General features: G+C 43.6%; 1 protein-coding gene across 10 annotated transcripts in view; it reads right to left on the bottom strand.

The window, feature by feature from the left end:
• Positions 1–14,574, bottom strand: part of ARVCF (ARVCF delta catenin family member) — a 447,669-nt gene that overhangs the window by 408,559 nt on the left and 24,536 nt on the right. For all 10 annotated transcript variants that reach the window (XM_059713468.1, XM_019486607.2, XM_059713469.1 and 7 more), the window contains one exon: positions 2,194–2,265. The gene's annotated coding sequence lies outside the window, so the exon portion shown is untranslated. The remainder of the gene's footprint in view (positions 1–2,193; positions 2,266–14,574) is intronic.

The raw sequence follows: 14,574 nt of genomic DNA, 5'->3' as shown, positions 1-14,574 counted from the left end.
CCTTCCTCCTACTACATGCAGCATTTCTGAAACGAGACCTCTTCCTTCATACCAATTTAAATACAGCTACACAGCTTTTTATGTTGCTCTAGCTATAGTAGAACATTATGAAAGTTCTTGAAATGAGTAACGTGACCGGGGCTGGCCCACAATTTTTGGGGTCCCCTGCAAGGTAGAGTTTTGGGGCCCCCTGGCGTAAAGAAGCCGGCATCAGTGGAGGGGGGTAGGGGTTGGCAAGTGGCAAAAGAAGTCAGTGGCAGCTGCAGGGAGGGGGTGGGGAGGTAGGAAGTGGCCAAAGGTGAAGCTGGTGGCGGCAGCAGGAAGGGGGTGGGGGTTCAGGGGGCCCCTTGGCTGCAGGCCCCCTGCAGCCAGTTTTCACAGGATAGGACAGGCTTGCCCTGAACACAACATTGAATTTAAGTGGCCAATTCCAATGAAAGCCACAGCAATTCTATCACTGACCTCAGTGGGTCTCAGAGAGGGACCAGCAAAGTTCTGAATTTGAGATATTCCAGCAGAATCTCAAAGGTTTATGGAAAATGCAATACAGTTTTAAAACTATGACCCACCCACCAATAACCAATCAAAACTAACCTAAAATTATTTTAGAAGTGAACAGTCTAAGCCAACAAATTACACTTGCAGAGCGACTAGCTGACATACTCCCAGAGTTGACATGCAATAAGCTGAAAGCACCATCATTCAGAAAACATATAGCTCTCTTGATTAAAGGTGACATGTTCTTTAAAAAGAGAAAGCACATACCTAGCTCCTGAAACAAGCAAATCAGTCTTAGTCATGAACTCTATAAAAAAAAATAACTTCTGTAATGATCTTACAATTACTAGTCTTTAAAGAACACCTCTTTCCCTTTTCAAGAAGCTTTTCCATGGGTAGATATACTAGCAAACTCATCTAGGGCTAAGATTTACAGGGCAAGATCACCTATACATTAGCTACCATGCTAAGAAGGGATAACTTCTCATCCCATCTCATCATGTTTCTTTCATCTCAGTTTAAGAGTCATTTGTCCCACTTTATCCAATAATCTGATTTTTTTCTAAAGATGCTAGCAAGGGAATATTTCAGAAACAGAAAACTGAACCACTTAAAAACTCCTAGATTTGCATGACCCACTACACAATTTATAAGTTTATATCTGTCTTTCACCTTTACCATTCCTAAAACTAATGTTCTGAATTATCCCAGTATGTATCTACTTTATTTACAGGGCTGTTGTATATGGTTTTTCCTTAGGTTAGCAAATCTCCATCTGGCTAGCTCTCCCTGGAGCAGCCCATCTAGTCACCAGAATTTAGGTAATTTATAAAGAGAAATGCTTGGTCTTCAGCTATGCTGCCTACTCCATTCTAGTAAGAGCCCTTCACTGAACAACAGATAAAGTATCACATAGGTCAAGTACTGCAGAATGCCATAAAAGCTACTTCATCATCAAGTTGATATCTGCATGGCATGCATGTGCTTTAGACAAACACGATTATTAAGTAAATAACATTCTTTCAAAAATTTTATTAGATCTTGATCCTTTGACTTAAAAAAAATCCTCCACAAACCTTTTGCACTTGAGCTAGAGATATCTAGATATCTCCAACTGGGTAGTGGTGCTAAATCCCTTTTAGTGGGTCGAACCCTGAGAGACAACCTTGCACACCACCTGTACAATTAGAGAGAGCATTGGAACTGATGACAGCTGTTAAGATTATAGCCTTAATGAAGTGTCAAGAAACCAATTCACCTCTTTTCTTAAAGTGGGATACCAGCAGAAAAACATTTTGAAATGACCCATTTATGACGTTTTGAAGGATATTATTACTGTTACATTACAATACTGTTAATTACTCAGCACTAATTAGCTAGACATTTGTTTTTGCATACTATTTCGCTATGACAAGCAAGCCAATTTACTCTTGCATATGTTACGTTTACAAGCACACTCAATTTAGTGATCCTACTGTTCACAGAAAGGCCACAAATGATTATTTCCAGAAAAGAATTTGGTCTTTCACTACTTTTTTGTGAAGCAAAGAATGACATTTGTGATACAGTCTGGAAGAGCAAAGTTCAAGGGGGAGGGAAGCAAGAGTTTTGCATTCTAGATCCTATGGCCGTAAGACTCAGTGTTAATATGAGAAAAATATTCTTGTGTCTGATGAAAACTCTGACAACACCTACCACTCTTCCAGCCAACTCGATAATCTTCTTCCCCTGTTCACAAAAACAAACTCAACAGGCAGGTGGACATCCCTGAAAAACAAAGAAGAGATAAAAAGAACATTGTACAAGAAACTGTGCCAGTGATCTGACTAATAACCTACAGACCAGAGCAAGAGGACGATTCAGTACACAACTTTTGAGCATAAAGAACTTTAAAACATTGCAGTGTTGTCCCACTTTGGAGCAAACTATAAAGGCAATTTTCATGAGTGTTCAGAGTTAGTTGATAAAACAAGGTCACAGTAGACATGTCTAATTTCACAGATGCTCCTAGGCACGTCAGAGGCTAGACCTCCACTGAGACCTCTTGACTACAAAGTCAAGTGCCCTATAACATGTACTAAAATAGTACTGTTTTCACCAAGTGATTAAATTTGTCCATAAAAATATATGACTTTGACATTAATCCTATGAAGTGGCATGCAGCCTTTCTATTCAGATTTGCCAAAATCTAAAGTGGAAGGAATAGTTTGTTTAATTGTATTAGTTAATATCAACCTATTAAGGGTAACTCACTATAGAGGAAGACATAAATTAGTCTTTCTGAAGTGGAGAATGTGCAATGAGAAAAAAAATAGTGCTCAGTAAGTACATTAAATTAACCTCATATATGATTAAAACCACCAGAATATTAAGAAACATGTCAACCCACATCATGCAGCTTTTCTTTATGAATCACATACATAAATTTAACACAGCATTTTAATGAAGGTGCTCTGTTCTCTCCTGCTATTTTAGAACCAGCATAAATGAGTTCACAGTGAAGTCCAGTGTGATGGCTTTAGCTACAAAACTGTCTTTCCTCAGGAACCAGACTCACTTACAGAAGCTAAGAAATGTTACAACTTCTCTAATCTATTAATTAAAACTTTTGCAGTTCTTGTTTCAAAATAAGTGAAACAATATTGCTAATTGCCCTTGCATAAAATCAAACAAACAGAATTATTGGCCAAGCAACTAAATTTGGCTCATTCTTGGTCAGCTGATCATATTTTTCTGTTGTTTTTTTTTTTTTTTAATTCAAAGACCATATATCTCAAGTTATTCTGACTGGTTTGGTATTAGTCACCTCCCAGGCCACGCTTCAAAACTAGAAATATCTGTTTCTGTGACTGTTCTCCAATCTGAAACTTGTATCATCATTTGACTTAGTGCTTGGAGGTAGCAAGTTAATCTGGCATAGTGAGAAAAGGGGATGGATTTTATTTGGACATTATTAAATATTGATCTGAAAAGATAATTTTTAATCCTTGAACTGTAGCATAATTTTTTTAATAAAAAAAGAAAGCAGTGTGCCTGGATGTTACTGCCACAGAAATCTTAATCAATGTTAATTATTGATCAGGACACAAGGGTGAATGAAGACAGACATGGGGATGGATTTAAGCTGCAGGCCAGGCCTTTATTAATTTAGTGTACCTAGCACTGTAGTGAGCCCAGAGTGTGGGAACAGGGCTCCTGCTATACTGGTCACAACTCAAGTTAGCCTCTCCTCAGCCTTTCGGTGGCAGTCTTTCGAATCCTCCTCCACCACGAGGAATACATAGTACCATAGAAGTCCTTGGTCTGCAAAGATACAGCTAACCCCTTCTCCCACAGGGACAAGGTCAATCTGAAAATCCTAGGTGTCTGTTCCTTCTAGGAGCTAGCCCTTTGGTCATTTACTCTCACTAGACACCACCAAAAGCTGCAGTGACTAAATATTCCTACATATTGTTAATAGTGATTTTTAGGTTTCACTCCCATTTTACCTGTGTCTTCATGATGCTGTGATGGGAGTGAAAAATTGATCACACCTCTGCTAACTTAGACTAATTAGGAACATTTTCTTCCTGACCCTCAAAGCACATAGATCTATAGCATCAAAGAAACACACCTCCTCTGATACACTGACAGAGAGGGGCAGCTAAAGACAGCAAGAGGTTCCTAAAAACCTAGGCAAAGATTTACATTTGTTAAGGCAGGGGTTGTCAACCAGGGGTACGTGTACCCCTGAAGATACTTGAGAAGGCCCTAGGGGGTACACGCGGGCGGGCACGGGTGGAGCACTGCCACGCACCATCCCGTGCTGCTGCACAGGTACTGCCTACCCAGCTGGACATGGTGGGGTGTGGAGGAGGCTTGCAGATAGCAGCTGCCACCACTCCACATTCAGCCGTGCACCAACTCTCCCCCCACTCTGCGTCTGGCTGCTGGGGGTACACTGATCCAAAATGGTTGAAAACCCTTGAGTTAAGGGAAGGGGAATAGGGGAAGATTAGATTCTTATCTCAGTTACACTAGACTTATCCTCATTCATCTCTGCAGCAGCAACTTCTGCAACTGATACAAGAATCCTGACCATGTGGCTAATTTTTCTCAAGGTGCAGACAAGAGTTCAGCTCCCTGCTGTAGCTCACAGTGCTTCAAAGGAAGTGCTATGAGTTACAGCAATCCCCCGGACCCAACAGACATTCACCGCTGGGTCCCAAGGGTTGTGGGATTCAGCTGCAATTAGACCCATACCTCCCTGCATTGAGCCATGGCTCTGTCTTCAGAATGGGAAGGGGTTATGGGTATGGAGGGAGTTTAGTCTGAAGTTTTTCAGTTGGTGCTAGAGGGTGAGGCAGACAGATTGGAGCCCCCTCCCTGCCTTGGGGGGGCTCCAATCCACCTGCCCCACCCTCCAGTGCTGGTTGGGCAACCCCCAGAATGATATCCCTCCACTCCCTTTCCCTCCCCCTCCCATTCTGAAAACAGCCCCAGGAGCAGGGCTGCCCAGCCCTGCTCCTGGCACACGCAGACACAAATTAATGAAGGTCCTCTGCTTTGGAGCATCTTCATCTGAACCCTTACGTAATGGAGATTCAGACTGTTGTGGGACCTGGCCCTTTTAAAGTGTGTTTGGTCATGGCTGTAGAGCTCTTTCAGGGGCCAGATCAGGTGAAAATTGTCACTTCTGTCTGTGCTGTCGGTTTGCATAGACAGTAGGGCTGTACAAACCTTCAGTCTCTGATTCAATTTGAAAGAAATTTGGCCCGATTTGGTGGCCGAATCACTGAATCCAAATTGAATCAAAGGACCCTTTAATCTCTCCGAATCGAATCAAAACCCTCTGAATCAATTCAGAGAGATTTGGATATTCAGACATAGAGGCAGCTTTAAATGTTTTTTCTACATACCTCTAGGTAGCAGGTGGCTAGGTAGCAGGCAGGGGAGTGCAGTGATGCTGGGGCATATGGAGTGTCCCACAGAAGCATGGGGGGCTCCCCAGCACGCTCGGCAGCATACCCAGAAGTGGACCAGAAGCACCTCTGCTCCACTTCCACGTCTGCCAGAGAGTGCACGGGGGCACGACCCCCTGGCTCAGTGACTTTTGCCTCCTGGGTCTGGGGGGGCACCTGGGGTTCCCCTGAGGCTGATCACCAATCCAGGGAGACATCGGGGTGGGGGGGGCAGTGTGCTCCCTGGCAGACCCGGAAGTGGACTTTCAGTCCACTTCTGGGTTTGCCGCCCAGCACATGGAGGCCCCCCTGCACTCTTGTGGGACGCTACATGCACCCCAGTATCACAGCGTTCGTGAGCCACGCCTGCTACCTCAAGGTACATAGAAAAAGCTGTTAAAGCTTTTATATCCGAATTGCTGATTCTCCAAATCAGCATCAAGTCTTCAGATTCGGATTTAGTCGAATCAAATCAGGGACAGTGATCCCAATCAAAAATTGAATCACTGTCCCCAATTCAGGCTGAATCCGATTAGAATAGGGCCTGCTTTGCACACCCCTAATAGACAGCTATTCAGATGATATGAGACATATGCCTGAACCCACCGAAATCAATAGCAAAGATACTGAGGTAAAAGAAACTAAACTGATAAAGGAAGTATCCCCTAACTTGGATGCCACCCTCCTCCTCCCAAAACTATTAATACACAGCTCGTTTTAAAAGGAGCAGCAACAATAAACAGGGCTCTTTGCATAGCATAAAACAGAGTTTGCTCCTGGTTTTGCTTCGCAACTAAATTATAATATAGGAATAACGCAATGTTTTCCCCTTATTTTTGTAGGCCAGAAGCATTTGGCTACTGTACAAAACTCAAGTGTTCCCAGCATGCGTCTTTACCCTCCCTAGAAAATTCTGTCTGGTTTGGCAATTTATAAGTACAGGGCAACATCATATGTTAATATGGCAATTCCTAATAACTGCAGGAAGCCATTTGATGCAGGTTTATTTGCTTTAATTAGCAAACAGGATGCTTTATCTACAGCTCTGATAAATAAAATGCCTATAAGTACCACGTCAGGTTAGCAAAAGGTGAGCAAAGAAAATCCCATCATAAACAAAAACCCATGCTAGCAAGTTAAGCACATACGTGGAAATTGTTTGTCACAAAATGAAAGTGGTTTAACAGGGTCACTGTGTTCCAGAAGCAGCACTGAAGGGAGTTAGTAGAATCAGAAGAATCTGTGTTGAATCTGTACAAAACCAACCTTAGGCAAGAATCTTCCCCCATAGTCTCATTTCTATTAGCAATTCAGACTCTACCTGCTGAGCAATTCAATCTGGAAGTCAGAAGCAGAATTCTGGCTTTGCTTTAGAAAGCTTGTTCCTTGTTAACTAATTTTCCAGAAATGAGCCAGGCACACTTTAGTTCTTTTAGCCAAAGGAAAAACAAACAGCGATGCCAATAAGACACAGTATTAAAAACCAAAGACTTAGGCAATATTGTAGCTAGGAAAATCCTTCAGGGAGAACCTCCTGAAGTTTAAAAAAATATGGATAAACGCAAAATAAGAGCCATATTTCAAGCTCCACTTCCAAGAAGCTCTTTACAAAATTCTTAATAAAAAATAATAATTGACATAGTACATCCTATAGAAATATTACTATGAAGAATGTGACCAAGAAAGGAAGGATAAAGTGTGACTGGCAAACCATCTTGATTCATGCTTCCAACACAAAGTGTGCAGGTGTTACATTCGACTGACCTAACCAGAGTTAGGTCGATCAAATACCCAATTGTGCAGGTGTTCAGGTGGTTTAATCTGGCCAAAAACTAGTGATGATCTAAATTAATTCACCTAAGGAGGTGCACTAACTTAGATGGAGGTCAAGTTAACCTGATCTACAAAAGGGCTAACCTGATCTCCCAAACACCTGTACTCCTTAGCAGCACAGCCTCGGGATTGGGAAAGCACAGCCACTCACCCTAGACCCAGGGCTGTCCCAAACCTTCTCCCCGTGCTCCCCCACACCCAAAGTTATTTTCAGCCTCTGACCCTCCCCGCTACCAGACCCACCAGACTGCGTGCAGACCTAGACCATGTGCAGCAAATGCCTGCTCACACCCAGTGAAAAAAAACCAGAATGGAATCAAATGTCTAAGTCTTACATTGAGAAGCAAGGATTTTTTGGTATCTTTTACTGAACCAACTGCATAGTTAGGCTACAGTTAGACAAACTTTCAAATGCAAGACATTCTTCATGAGGGGACCCAATGAAGAATGTCTTGCATTCAAAAGCTACTCTAACCCAAATGCTAGCCCTAACCCTAACTCTAACACAGTTGATCCAATAAAATATATCACCATAAGAAATCCTTATGTCTTGCATAATTTCTGAACCATCATGGCTACAACGTCACCCTAACACTACCATCGTAAGTTTTACATTCTAACATTTTATGGTACATCCTAATACTGTGGTCTTTGTATAAGCCAAACTCCTGCTGAAGATGAGACCATTACCTGTGCTGGGCATTTTCAAGAGTCAGGTGTCTTGCAACTCCCTCCCTGAAGAGTTCATGTTTTCAAGATTTTCTTTACAACTATAAGGGCTACAATTTTTTTTTAATTAGAGCAAAGCTGAGATTCTTGGCAACCTGGGGCCTTTTTCATGCCAGACAGTCAATTCCAGAAAGATTGAACAGGGAAAGACATAAGGAAGCTCATGACTGTGGAATTTAGTATTCAATAATTCCCCCAGATGCTTAGATATCTTTATTGTAAGTTGGAAAGGACTCTCAACTTGTTAACGCATTAAGGTTTCACCACTTGTTGTGCTGGTGTGTGTCATGACTGGGAATGGTGAGCTAGTTTGGGGGAAAATCTCCACTGCAAAGAAAAACAAGCTTTTGATAATGTTGTCTCCTCAAATTACTGAATCTGCTTCCTTGCAGCTAAATCATCTTCTATTTTTTGCTAGCACATATGGTATTTGCAGTATTTAATCTATTCAAAGAAGTTGAGGAAGTGAATGTATTTTCATACCAACGTGGGTAGCTATCAAATGATCTTTACCAATCAGAAAAACTTCAGGCTTCAGTTTCAAATGACTGACAGCACAATACTTTCTTGTGAAGCCATACAGACCAGAAGACACTTGCCCTCTGGCAGAAACAAGGTGACCTGGATCAATGTCTGTCTATGTCTAGAACTGAGTAGAGAATTGCAGCATACAGGTAAGTCAGAAAGGAGAAAGATTTTATTTGCTTGCAACCAACAAACAGCTTTTTCCAAAATTCAGCTGATGGAAAATCAGGGAGATCATTATAAGCAAGGAAATACAATAAGAGTAGTTTCTGCCTCATTGGAGAGGCAAGGAGGAAAGCAAAAAGTACAGCTGCACAGGGGACAGCACAATGAGCATGAGAGGCTCCCTATCTGTTGACTGTGGACACTCTTTTCCCTGGCAGAGCCTCAAGCTGCAGAAGCTGCTACTGAGTTACCATATGTTCTTACATATGATCCAAATCCTTTTCATCAAAACCACCTGTGGCTCTGGGAGCTCTGGCAATTAACGCTGCTATCACTCTTTCCTGGACCCTGCTCCTACCACCAACTTTTCAGACCCATGGGGAACCCCTCTCCCTAAATGTGCTCCAGATCAAGCCAATGCATAGGGTCCTTGGCTGGAGCGCCATGCCCAACCCATCACATGGCCCCAGGTGCAGCATGCCAGGACTGACCCTGCACACTGGCTCCAGAGCCACATGCCGGGACAGACACGTTGGACCAAGCCTGAGACTGCATGCTGACACTAGGGCCATTTACTGAGTCAGACCTGACAGGTGACTGCATAGCCAGCATGGGACCCTGGGTTCAGCATGCAGCTCCAGTGCCAGTGAACAGGATCAGGCCCTGCCCTGCAGCCTCAGCACCAGCATGCAAGACTGGGTCGGGGCCTGCCACGCAGCCTCAGCACCAGTGGCCAAGATCAGGCCAGGACACAGCCCCCAGTCCCGGTGTATGGCACTCAGTAGCAGAGACCTCAGACCTCAATCACCTACCTGTACTCCAAAGTAAGGTTTTGTTTTCATTCTAGCAGCCTTCTAAAAATAGGGAGCAAACATATATTTAGGGTTGTGCTACATGTAACAAAATACAGTAGTCACTGCTACGTACCACTATATTCAAGGAAAGATCTTTTTCCTTCATTCTGCCTTTCAAAAACAAGGTGTATATCTTATTCAAGCATGGGTTGTATTGAAAAAAAATATGGAAATTTAATCTGAGGGGGCAAATGGCTTAGAAATTTTCCCCTATGCAGATAGGAATAGATGGTGGCCCAAAAAGACTGGATCCCATGTTTAATTTTCAACAAAAAGGTTTCCTCAATAAGACACAAGCTTACCTCACTTCTCTCACTGGCAGTCTGATAACTATTTCTATAAGGGCATGAAAAATCTATCAGAAGACGATAGCAGAATTTGTCTTAGAAACAAGATGAGTAAGCGAGAACATGATTAAAGAATATAAAATAATTAATGGTATATAGGTTGATTAACAGCTTTTCCTGTCATGTAAGAGGAGCAAGGGCACATTCACTGAGAGTGAAAGATGACAAGTTGAAAGTGGAAAAAGGGAATATTTTTTTCACACATGGTTTGAAACCATGGAACTCCTTGTCACAGAACGTCTCTGAGGCCAAGAATGTAGCAAGATTCAAAGAAAAACTGAATGCTTTTGTGGAACCCGGATATCCAGATTTAATGTTAATATACTGATCCACTCTCTAATTGTTATGGGTTAGGAAGTGACCCACATGGAGGGCAGATTATCCCACATCTGCCTTTTAAGGAGACAAGATACTGAATCCAATGCACAAGAGGTCTGATTTAGTGCATACAAGTATATCACTTATGTTCCAATTCTAACATGGCTTTGACTTCTTTCTTCACGTATGAAACACACACACAGCTTACCTGCTGCAGTACAGCAAGTAAAATACAGTGCATGGGTTCAGTCTAACTGTAGGAGGGTGCGGCAGGGATCACCTCTCTTTTCTGTGTCTATGGGGTCTCAGTCTCCACCTTCTCCCTTCTTCTCACTTGCCACACCTTGTTGTTTAAAATTAGAGGAAGGATGAATGTTAGGAGAGGACCAAAGATTCATCTGGCAGAGGGCAGTCCTCCCAACCCTACAACCTGCTCCTTACCATGCCTGGCCAGGGTCAAGATCTGCAGCCTGGACTCCTTTCCCCTTCAGATAATAACCATCCCGGGGTCCACCGCCCAAGAAGCAAGTTCCCATGTTCCATATAACACTTAATTATATATCCACCCTTTTTATGGGTCTTCCTTGCTATACCTGGAAAGAAGAGTGCCTTAATTCATTAGCTCTACCATTCGCTTGCAGAGCCACTGGGCTCTGCAGATAAGCATGACTGTGCCATCTGGTGAGCTATCTAGCCCCCCACCTCTCCAGGGACTTAGCGGTCCCTTCTGCCAAGTTCGCAACAGGGCACGTCCCGGCTAATTCTCTTTTCAGGGCTGACCACAGTTAGTTCAGTAAGCCTTGCCTTGTATAACTCAATTAGTTCCTGGGTTAGGCAGGAAGGCCTACAACCAGCTGCTTTGTTCCATCCTGCCATAGGAGATAGATTAATTATCAATTAATTAAACAGTCCCCCTGGATTCATAGAGGATCATGTAATTATCAATTAATTCAATAGCTTCCCTTAATGCATAGAAAATCAATTACTTATCAATGAATTCAACAGTCTCCCTTAATTCATAGAAGATCAGTTGGCTATCCCTGAATTCCTTGGTCCCAGGATATTATGTAAACTCATATAATTTCCTCCTTTATTCTATTCAATAAATGAGGCTCCAAATTTGCAAACTCATTCCATCAATTCCTTAGCTGACAGGAATCGCTCACACTTAATGCATTACCTCCCTGGGAGCCTCCCTTTGTCTTCCACCAGTTGAGTTCCTCTTCACTTGCCCAGTCTCTTTCATTGGTCCAATCCTGTCCCCCCCAGCTTACCAGGCAACACCACTGTGTCCCTGAGCTACGGCTAAGAAGTCCCAACCCCGCATCTCCATGCAGCATGAATGGTGCTCGGAGCCTGCCACGTGTGCCGACTCCTTTCTTCCAGTCTGCCAGAACTCCTGGGGACCAATGAGGGCCTGCTCTCTCTGCATATGACTATGTGGGGCCAGGATTTTGCTCTCTCCATGGACCACCCATGGACCCCTTCTCTGGCCACTCTGCAAGTCGCACAATCCCATCAGCCCTCGTGGGGTAAATGGGTTCCCTGACCCTGCCAATGTTCATCACTTGGAACAGGGACCAGGACCAGTTTCCTCTTACACTAACCATAAACTAGAAATAATACAAACTAGACAAAACACCACACCAGGAAAAGTCAAAGTGGATTTTTGCAAACTAAATAGTTGATCAGCCTTTAGATTAAGACTGCATTTATAGTTTTCATAGGGGCTAATAAATAATTAATCAATTGTTATAGATTATGTTGAAGTTCTGCTTTTAACAGAGTACTTTTAAACAGGGTTATCTAAACTCTTATTACAACTATTACAGGGTTGCTTATAATTTACAAATGTGTAATCATTTGTCAACAGTCTATACTAAGTTTCCATTTTAAAAGTTTATAAAGCATGACTGAATATTTCCTTCTTTGCTCTAAAGATAAGGGATCAGATTCCAAAGACTTAGCTCAAACAAAATCTCTTTCGAATACCTGGTAATTTACACCTGAGTAAAGACTAATCATTATTCAGGATTTGGCCCAAAAACATTACGAGAATAAAGTCCCAATGTTCAACTACTGTAAAAAATCTGTCGAAAGTCTCTGGGTTATGGTCAGAGGGGAGAGCAACAAGGGTGATGTCATGGTGGATGTGTGCTATAGACCACCAGACCAGGAGGGTGAGGTGAATGAGGCTTTCTTCAGACAGCTAGTGGAAATTTCCCAATAACATGGGAAATTCAGTACCCATTATTAAATTTCCCAATAACATGGGGGACTTCAGTCCTCTTGACATCTACTGGGAGGGCAATATAGCAGTGCAGAGGCAGTGCAGGGAGTTTTTGGAGAGTGTTGGAGACAACTTCCTGGTGCAAGTGTTGGAGAGGCCAACTAGGGGCCATGATCTTCTTGACCTGCTGCTCACAAACAGGGAAGAATTGGTGGCGAATGTAGTATAGTAAATGGCAACTTGGGCAGCAGTGCTCATGAGATGATTGGAGTTCAGGATCCTGAGGAAAGGAAGGAAGGAAGGAGAAGAGCAGAGTAAGGCCCCTGGGCTTCAGAAAAGCAGATTTCGACTTGCTCAGTGGATGGGGTCATGATAAATGTGCCTCCTGAGATTTCTGCATCCACAACGGTCTGCGGGGCTGCAGCCAGGCCAGACCAGCTCTGAGCAGCAGCTGCCTCTGCAGCCCAGCGGCTGGAACCTATTGCGGGAGGGAGTGCCGTACCACCATGACCACCAAGGTGAGGAATGGCAGCATCAGCAGCGTGGACTTGTGCCCACGCTGCTGCCAGGTGAGCAGGGGGCACCTCAGATTGGCAGCCATGGCGGAGCAGTGCAGCACTCCCTCCCTCCCATGCTGGGTCCTGCCCACTTGGCTGCAGAGCCCCTGGGGGGAGGGCAGCAGGGCAGAGAGCTCCAAGCCTGTAATGGGCAACCTGACTGCTCTCCTCTACCCACCATGGGCTCCACTCAAGCAGTGTTGCCCACAGGGGAGAGGAAGGGGCAGGGAGGGAGCCAGGCTCTGCACTCTGCGCCAGCCACAGCAGCCACTGCCTCCCAAGGGTGGCAGCCGGGACTTGGGCACTGCTGGGGGGGTGAGGGGGAGGCAGGGGGCTGTGGGTCCTGGCCCTGGGGCACCTGGGCATTAAGTTTAGTACCTGCATAACCAAGTACTAAATCATTGTGCAGTAACTGGCACTACTGCACAGTAGCACCGGAGCACAGCTTTTTAGTGATGCTAACTGGGCAGTAGGCTAATACTACTGCGCAGTAGCATATTAGCACAGATTTTGCTTGGCACACGACAGTGCAGTGTTACTAGCTACTGCGCAGTTAGTGTCTTGTGAAGATGCACTTGAATGTGGACAAATCGGAGAGAGGCCAGTGGAGGGCAATGAAAATGGTTCAGGGGCTGGGGCACATGACTTATGAGGAGAGGCTGAGGGTACTGGGCTTATTTAGTATGGAGAGGAGAAGACTGAGAGGTGATTTAATAGCAGCTTTCAACTACTTGAAGGGGGTTTCCAGAGAGGATGGAGCTGGACTGTTCCCAGTGGTGGTACATGACAAAACAAGAAGTGATGGTCTCAAGTTACAGTAAGGGAAGTTTAGGTTAGATATTAGGAAAAATCTCTCTCACTAGAAGGGTAATAAAACACCGGAACAGGTTACCTAGGGAGGTTGTCAAATCTCCATCCTTGGAGGTTTTTGAGACCCAGCTAGACAAAGCATTGGCTAGGATAACAGAGTTGGGACTGGTCCTGCTTTGAGCAGGGGGTTGGACTAGATGACTTCCTGAGGTCCCTTCCAACCCTAATTTTCTAAGATTATTCAGGATTTGGTCCAAGAATATCATGAGAATACAGTCAAGACAGACTAGCGTGATTCTGCTTTACAAAAGGAAAAGTAGTAAATGAATTACACACAAACTTTTGCTGTTAAAGCTTGCCTCTCACCTTTTATCACTATCAAAGCCTCTGGGGTTAAAGTGTCAGGCGTGGTTCTGGAGCCCTTTTGTTCAGTTCTGTTATATAATACTAAGTCAAACAGCAATGCAGGGAAACAAGCCTTCCAATCTTCATTTATAACCTTGTTAGAAAAGTTTAGTCTGCCAAACTCCAGGTCCCAAAGGATATGGATTTCTCAGGAACCAAGCCAAAACTGCAACTACAGCAGCAATAAAAGTGGAGATGTAATTTTAACTTGCCAAATAAGTAACATGGCTTAACACTATTAATGAAAGAAAAAATGATGGAAAAGAGCACTTAATCTAGTAGTCTATCATGAGTTCTAACAAACTTCTAGCACAGCATTTATTGAAAAGTAATGAGTATATTCTCTGAACAATTACAATGAGA

The sequence above is a fragment of the Alligator mississippiensis genome, chromosome 10, assembly GCF_030867095.1.
Source record: "Alligator mississippiensis isolate rAllMis1 chromosome 10, rAllMis1, whole genome shotgun sequence".
NCBI classification, from domain to species: domain Eukaryota; kingdom Metazoa; phylum Chordata; order Crocodylia; family Alligatoridae; genus Alligator; species Alligator mississippiensis.
The sequence above is the reverse complement of the archived record's forward strand: the minus strand, read 5'-3'. Positions and strand labels throughout refer to the sequence as shown.